General features: G+C 39.0%; 1 pseudogene; it reads left to right on the top strand.

Annotated features, from left to right (window-relative positions):
* Positions 1-334: 334 nt before the first annotated feature.
* LOC116596404 lies at positions 335-2,302 on the top strand (annotated as a pseudogene).
* The last annotated feature ends 4,441 nt before the right edge of the window (positions 2,303-6,743 follow it).

Below are 6,743 nucleotides of genomic sequence, written 5' to 3'. Positions count from 1 at the left end.
GAATTACAGGCATATCTCAGAGATACTGTGGATTTATTTCCAGACCACTGCAATAAAGCAAATGTCTCAATAAAGCACATCAAAGGGATTTTTGGTCGTTTCTCAGTGCATACAAAATTTATGTGTACCCTACACCATAGTATATTAAGTGAGCAATAGCATTTTGTCTGAAAAACACTGTACATACCTTAATTTAGAAAAAAAAAAAAACTTCATTGCTGTAAAATGCTAACCTTCATCTGAGCTATCCATGAGTTGTAGTCCCTGATCACAGATCACCATCACAAATATAATAATACTTTAAAAGTCTGAAATACTATGGGAATTACCAAACATGGAGATAGGAAGTGAGCACATGCTGTTGGAAAAATGGCACCAACAGACTTACCCCAGGCAGGATTGCCACAAACCTTCAATTTGTAAGAAATGCGGGATCTGGGAAGCACAACAGAATGAGGTAGGCCAGCACACCCACAAATGAACATGTTTGAATAGCACCTATCGGTTCAGAGCAAAGAAGCGCTCATCTCTGAAAAATACTTAAATTAGTCTTTTTACGTTTTGTGATTGAGAACACAGAATGGAAAAATTGTTGTAGAAAGCTTGTAAAATCCAAATAATACATTTGGCTCCTCTAGGGTTTGACACACTCTAGTCTACTCTTGCTGAAATCTTGAATCTTTATGATTTTTTAATAACTTTATTGTGATAAAATTTATACCAACAAACTGTGCCCATCTAGAGAGTACATTTCCATAAGTTTTAAGAGGTGCATATATCTGAGAAACCACCATCACAAGATATGAAGTTGTTTCCAACAACTTCAGAAGTGTCCTTATGCCCCTCTGCAGTCTATCCCAACCCCCACCCCCACCCCACACCAAGTCCTAGATAACCACTGGCCCATTTTCTATCACTATGGATAAGTTTGCATTTTAGAGTTTTATTCAGGTAGAACTATTCAATATGTACTATTTTGTGTCTGACTTGTTTCACTAAGAATAATGACTTTGAGTTTCATCTAATGATCAGTTTGTTCCTTTTAAGATTTTATTTATTTGACAGAGAGAGAGAGAGAGAGAACAGGAAACAGCATGAACAGGGGGCAGGGAGAGGGAGAAGCAGCCTCCCTGAGAAGCAGGGAGCCTGAGACGGGGGCCTCCTGGGATCATGACCTGAGCAGAAGGCAGACATTTAACTGCTTGAGCCACCCAGGTGCTTGAGTTTGTTCCTTTCTCTTTGCTGTGATTTTATCTTTGCTATATATCTAATAACACTACAGCTTGAGAACCTTGGCAGATAACCTGGAGACACATGGTTCTGAAGCTGTGAAAAAGGCCCAATAATGGTTCCATCAGTTCCATGGGTAGTAGGAGCAGTGAGCAGACCCCAAAGATCCCAGAGCAGCCCCGTTGCGGCCAGGGGCAGTTACCCCTGTACCACAGGAGAAGGTGCCCCAGTCAGTCACCATCCCCACAACCCAGACCAACAAGGATGAGACCCAACAGCCACCACAACCCCTGCCCTCGGTGCTGCTAACACCAAGCCTGGCACCATTGGCAGCAGAGAGGGTAGTGGTGGCCAGGTGACCTCACATCACTAGTGCCTGCCTGGGGTGACAAGAAGGTCATCACAAGGAAGGTTTTGAGAATAGTCAAATGGTTCAGTGTAAGAAACAGATAATGGTTTCATCAACAGGAATGATACCAAGGAAGTGTATTTGCACAACAGACCACCATAAAGAATAGGCCTAGGAAGTTCTTTGGCAGTGTAGGAGATGGGGAGATGGTGGGGTTTGATGTTGCTGAAGGAGAAGAGAGTGCTGGGGCAGCTTCTGTGATAGGCCCTGGTGGAGCTCCAGTGCAGGGCAGTAAATGTGCAGCCCACTATAACCATTATAGACCCTCTCCACATGGCTAGGGTCCTCCACACAACTGCCAACAGAACTTCTAGAACAGTGAGAGTGGAGAAAAGGAGTGTTGAGAAAGTGCTCCCAAAGTCCATGCCCCATGGAGCTGCTCTCTGGCAGGGGAGGGTTCCCACCTTACCACAGGCAGAGACCCTAAATTCTTGGGCCACAGTCCTCCAACCTTCCTGTGCTAGGAGAGGTGATGGCGGGAGCTGACAATCAGGGTGCAGAGGAACAAGGTAGGCCACTGAGATAATATGTATCAGGGTACAGATCACAATTCTACAGGGGCCTCCTGGCCAATGAGAGCTTAAGGAGGATGGCAGTGAAGAAAATAAGGAAAATTAAGGAGATGAGACCCAAGGTCAGCAGCTATCTGACCTACGTTGGTAGGTACCATGGCATATTCAATTACCTGCACAGATGCCTGGAAAACCCTAACGCACAAGAGTAAAGCTTGAGGGGCGCCTGGGTGGCTCAGTGGGTTAAGCCGCTGCCTTTGGCTCAGGTCATGATCCCGGGGTCCTGGGATCGAGTCCCACATGGGGCTCTCTGCTCAGCGGGGGCCCTGCTTCCCTCTCTCTCTCTCTCTGCCTGCCTCTCTGTCTACTTGTGATCTCTGTCTGTCAAATAAACAAATAAAATCTTTAAAAAAAAAAAAAAAGGAGTAAAGCTTGAGACAAAGCTAAGAGACAAAAGCAGCAAGCATATCCACCAACTGAGAATTCATCAGCTCCCAGGCTGAGCAAGGTAGGACTGAGTAAATGCCATTTTACCATCTCTACAATCATCCAACACGAAGACATGAGTATGAAATTCCAGCAATAAGAAATGAACAAAAGATTGAGGCTGACGGCCTTAAATGCTTGCTTTTTGCCCACTGACAAGATAAACAGGACTATCATCATCACCTATGCAACATGGGTTTTTTATTATTTTTTACCTAAAGACATCTATTTTTGGTAATGACAAACATTTTTTTTCAATATACCTTCAAAGGTTTATTAATTGTTTCATATCTGGTTAAATTGAGAGTTTTAAGAACCTCATTTTTCATTTGTAATGAAAGCTTATGACTTTTTTTTTTTCCAAAAAGTTGACAAACAACAAGCATCTGTTCATAAGGTCTTAAAATAATTGTCAAAAGGAAAAAAAGGGGGGACCAATAATTGCTGTTAATAGAGGAGGTCCTCAGAAACCACTCATTTTAATCTTGCTAAGTCATTGGATATTACGGGAGATTACGCCTATCTCAATTTTGTTGTTGAGAAAGCACCATTGCTTTTGTCACTGTAGATGTCTTTCTTACTAAGAATTCAGACTAAGATCAGAACAGTGAAGTTTTTTTTCAGTTGAGTTAGAAAAAATAAACTCTCACCAGAAATATTTTTCTCTTTATTATTGATAAGTTAAGGTCTCTCATCACTTAATAAAATTACTCTCAAATGAAAACATGCACATGTATTTCATACTGGAGGTTAAAATCTTAATATCATTTATGTAGTCCTTCGTATGACAGTGCAATATTGTGAAACATGACTGTGAAGCCAGAGACTATGGAATCTTAATAATTGATAAGAAAGATTATGATTGTTCCCTGATCTTTAAAATTTTTGTCAAATCATTCAAAGCACTCTTACTGTCAGTTGTAAATGCATAGAAGAATGCAAAAAACAATAAAATTAATATTTAGTACACTGCAATTTATAATGCTAGAAGCCCTGAGAACTAAAGTGTTTTATTTCCTTGTAAAAAACTTAGTAAGGAGGAGAGGGAGCCTGGGTGGCTCAGTTGCTTAATTGACTGCCTTTGGCTCCGGTCATGGGATCAAGCTCTGCATCAGGCTCCTAGCTCAGTGGGGAGCCTGCTTCTCCTTTTGCTCCTCCTGCTTGTACTCTCTTTCTCTCTCTCTCTGTTAAATAAATCAATAAAATCTTAAAAAAAAAAAAAAAACCAACTTAGCAAGGGTCGTTTGAACAACACTTGCCTTACTCTTCTTGTTACATAATTTATATATGAAGGATCTTTCATATATGAAAGGACCATTTATATCGAAGGATCTCTTCTGTGCCTTAGCAAGCTATCATACTTCTTTCTAAATTTGGATTCGCTCCCAACACTTTGGTTTTTGTGCTTGCAATGTTTGAAATACCTTTGAGAGTTCCATTAATGTGGAGTATTTTCCTAGCATCACTTACTCTGGACATGCTGCCAGTTCTTGAACTAATAGGTGAGTAGTGACCACTCATGGATGGATTTGGAGAGAAGTGACATGACTGCTCATGGATTGTGATGCGCTTCTGTTATTTACGCAGTGATCTGTGGGCCAATGAACTTGCAGTAAAGCTGGTACTTTATGCAATTGTTCACAGGTAGTATACCATAATTAAAGTTTGAACTGTATTTCTGGGGAGTGGTATTATTTATCTAAAATCACCATAACTAAAATTCATGCACACTGGAACTGAGCAAAACAATGCCTGTGTGTGTGTGTGTGTGTGTGTGTGTGTGTGTGTTACACTTTTCCCATAGTTCTCTAATAATCAAAAACTAAAACTTGGATTCTTTCTGCGTTTGGTAAATAATCAGCATTGGACAGCTGTCTCATTTAAAATATACATCCACTCTTGATCTACTCTTCCTACTTTTAATTCTTTATCTGAGTCTGTCTGGGGGACTTGTCTTCATGACAGGTTTATACCACTTTATTATGACAGTTTATACTTGATGGCACACAGGAACAAAGAAATGAAGAAGCTGACCAAAAACCATGACAAATCTCTCATTCCAAAAGTTAGGAAATTTACATTCTCCTGACCTCAGATGCTTTAGGTAGCAAAAAACCATGATGAAATGTTTTGAATGAAAAATTCTACTTCTGCAATTAGAAGACAACAAACATTAAGCCCTACTTTTTACAATTAGAATCAGTTCTAACTTCTCTGTATATTAGGGAGCAAAAGTGTTTATGACATTGGCTTTCCTGGGGCCCCTGGGTAGCTCAGTCATTAAGTGTCTGCCTTCTGCTCGGGTCATGATCCAGGGTCCTGGGATGGAGCCCCACATTGGACTCTGCTCAGTGGGGAGCCTGCTTCTCCCTCTCCCACTCCCTCTGCTTGTGTTCCCTCACTTGCTATCTCTTTCTGTCAAATAAATAAAATCTTTAGAAAGAAAGAAAAAAAGAAAGGAAGGTAGGTAGGGAGGAAGGAAGGAAGAAGAGAGGAAAGGAAAGGCAAAGCAAGGCAAGAAAGAGAGAGAGAGAAAGAAAGAAAGGAAGAAAGAAAGAAATTGGCTTTTTTTCTCTACATGTAGTTTACCTCCTGGTATTCAAATTCTAACTCTCAAAATATTGGGTTCTTTCTTAAATAATAGAATGTTATGTGCCAATTTCTGCCTATGAGAAATGGCCCTTTCTGCTCTTTTAATTGTGCTTAAAATGGAAAATACAAGACAGAAGATACAAACCCTCAATATTATTTGCAATAAAATCCTCTCATTTAAATTTCAAACCAGATTCTAAATATTTCAGCTTTTAATATAGGCACATGCTGCACAAAGAATTAGAGTAGAAAGTGAAGAGTTACATTTTTTAATCACAACCTTCCTTGACTGAAGGTGGTACAAAAATTGACCAGACGAAAATTGTCCTTCATTAGGACAGTCCCAGGTCTAGCAACGTCTTTTGCTTTGTATTCTATTTTTAAAAGCTGCAAACATATTTGGGCTTCTATTCTTCTTAACCTTGAGCTACTTTTAACCTTTAAAGAGGTATCTTGGCTTTAGACCGGTGTATGTAATTTTTGAAGTGTTCGCTCTAAGTCCAAGTTTCCTTTTCTTGCCCTCAAGGAATCTTCTCTGTTTCCACACTAACAAAACTGAACAGTCTCTGGGGGAAAGACTGGGTTGGGGAGGGGGCTCTAAAATATCTTTCTGTGTTTCAAATATTGACTTGGGTGACGTAATAGAGTATAACCATTAAGCATGTGAACTCTGCAGCCAAAATACATAAATCTAAATTCCAGCTCCACCATTCAGTATCTGTGAGACCAGAGAGAGTTACTTACTCTATCGATGCTCTTTTCCTCTGTAAAATGTGGGTGATACAAGTGTCTAGCATATGGAGTTTAAATGATGTGATGTCATAGTATTCCTCACATATTACGTTCAATACATACTAGTTTTTATTAGTATTATTAATATTATGATGATGATAAAAATTTTATATTTGTTTCATTTTAAATCTTCCAGAGAATCTGAAATTTTAGGTTTTATCACCCCAATCAATCACTTATAAAACATTCACTTATAACAAATAGGGCTATCCCCAGAGTTCTTGACTTTTCCTATAAAAATTGATATGGCTGGAAACAACTTAAGAAGTATTAGAAAGCCTCTTCCCATACTTGAAGAGACTTTAGTTTTCTGTAAAGCACCATACGCTATAATTATTTTTGTGACCTGAATGTGACAATTCTGTTAAAAATAGTACAAGTTATGTTAAAAATATCTTCTTATTTCTGTGAGCCAGAGTCTCGGGAAAGAGTGCTCTCATTTCAAATAATTACTTCATATTGGTCATTCTGAATTCCCCTTAGGAACATAAAATGAAGACTTAAAAAAAATGCATTGCATACTGATTGCAATAAAACATTTTTTTTTCCCATTGAGAAACAAAGTTCACCATTTTGTTAATTTTTTGTTATTATGCAGAAAGTGGTGCTCTATAGCAGAACTAAAAGATAATGCATTACATCATTTATAAAAAAAAAAAATCAGAAGAGGAAGGTACAGCCACTTCAAGTCAAGTTTCCTTTCCACACACTACAGTCATGAA

Source organism: Mustela erminea, chromosome 7 (genome assembly GCF_009829155.1).
Source record: "Mustela erminea isolate mMusErm1 chromosome 7, mMusErm1.Pri, whole genome shotgun sequence".
Classification (NCBI taxonomy): Eukaryota; Metazoa; Chordata; class Mammalia; order Carnivora; family Mustelidae; genus Mustela; species Mustela erminea.
The sequence above is the reverse complement of the archived record's forward strand: the minus strand, read 5'-3'. Positions and strand labels throughout refer to the sequence as shown.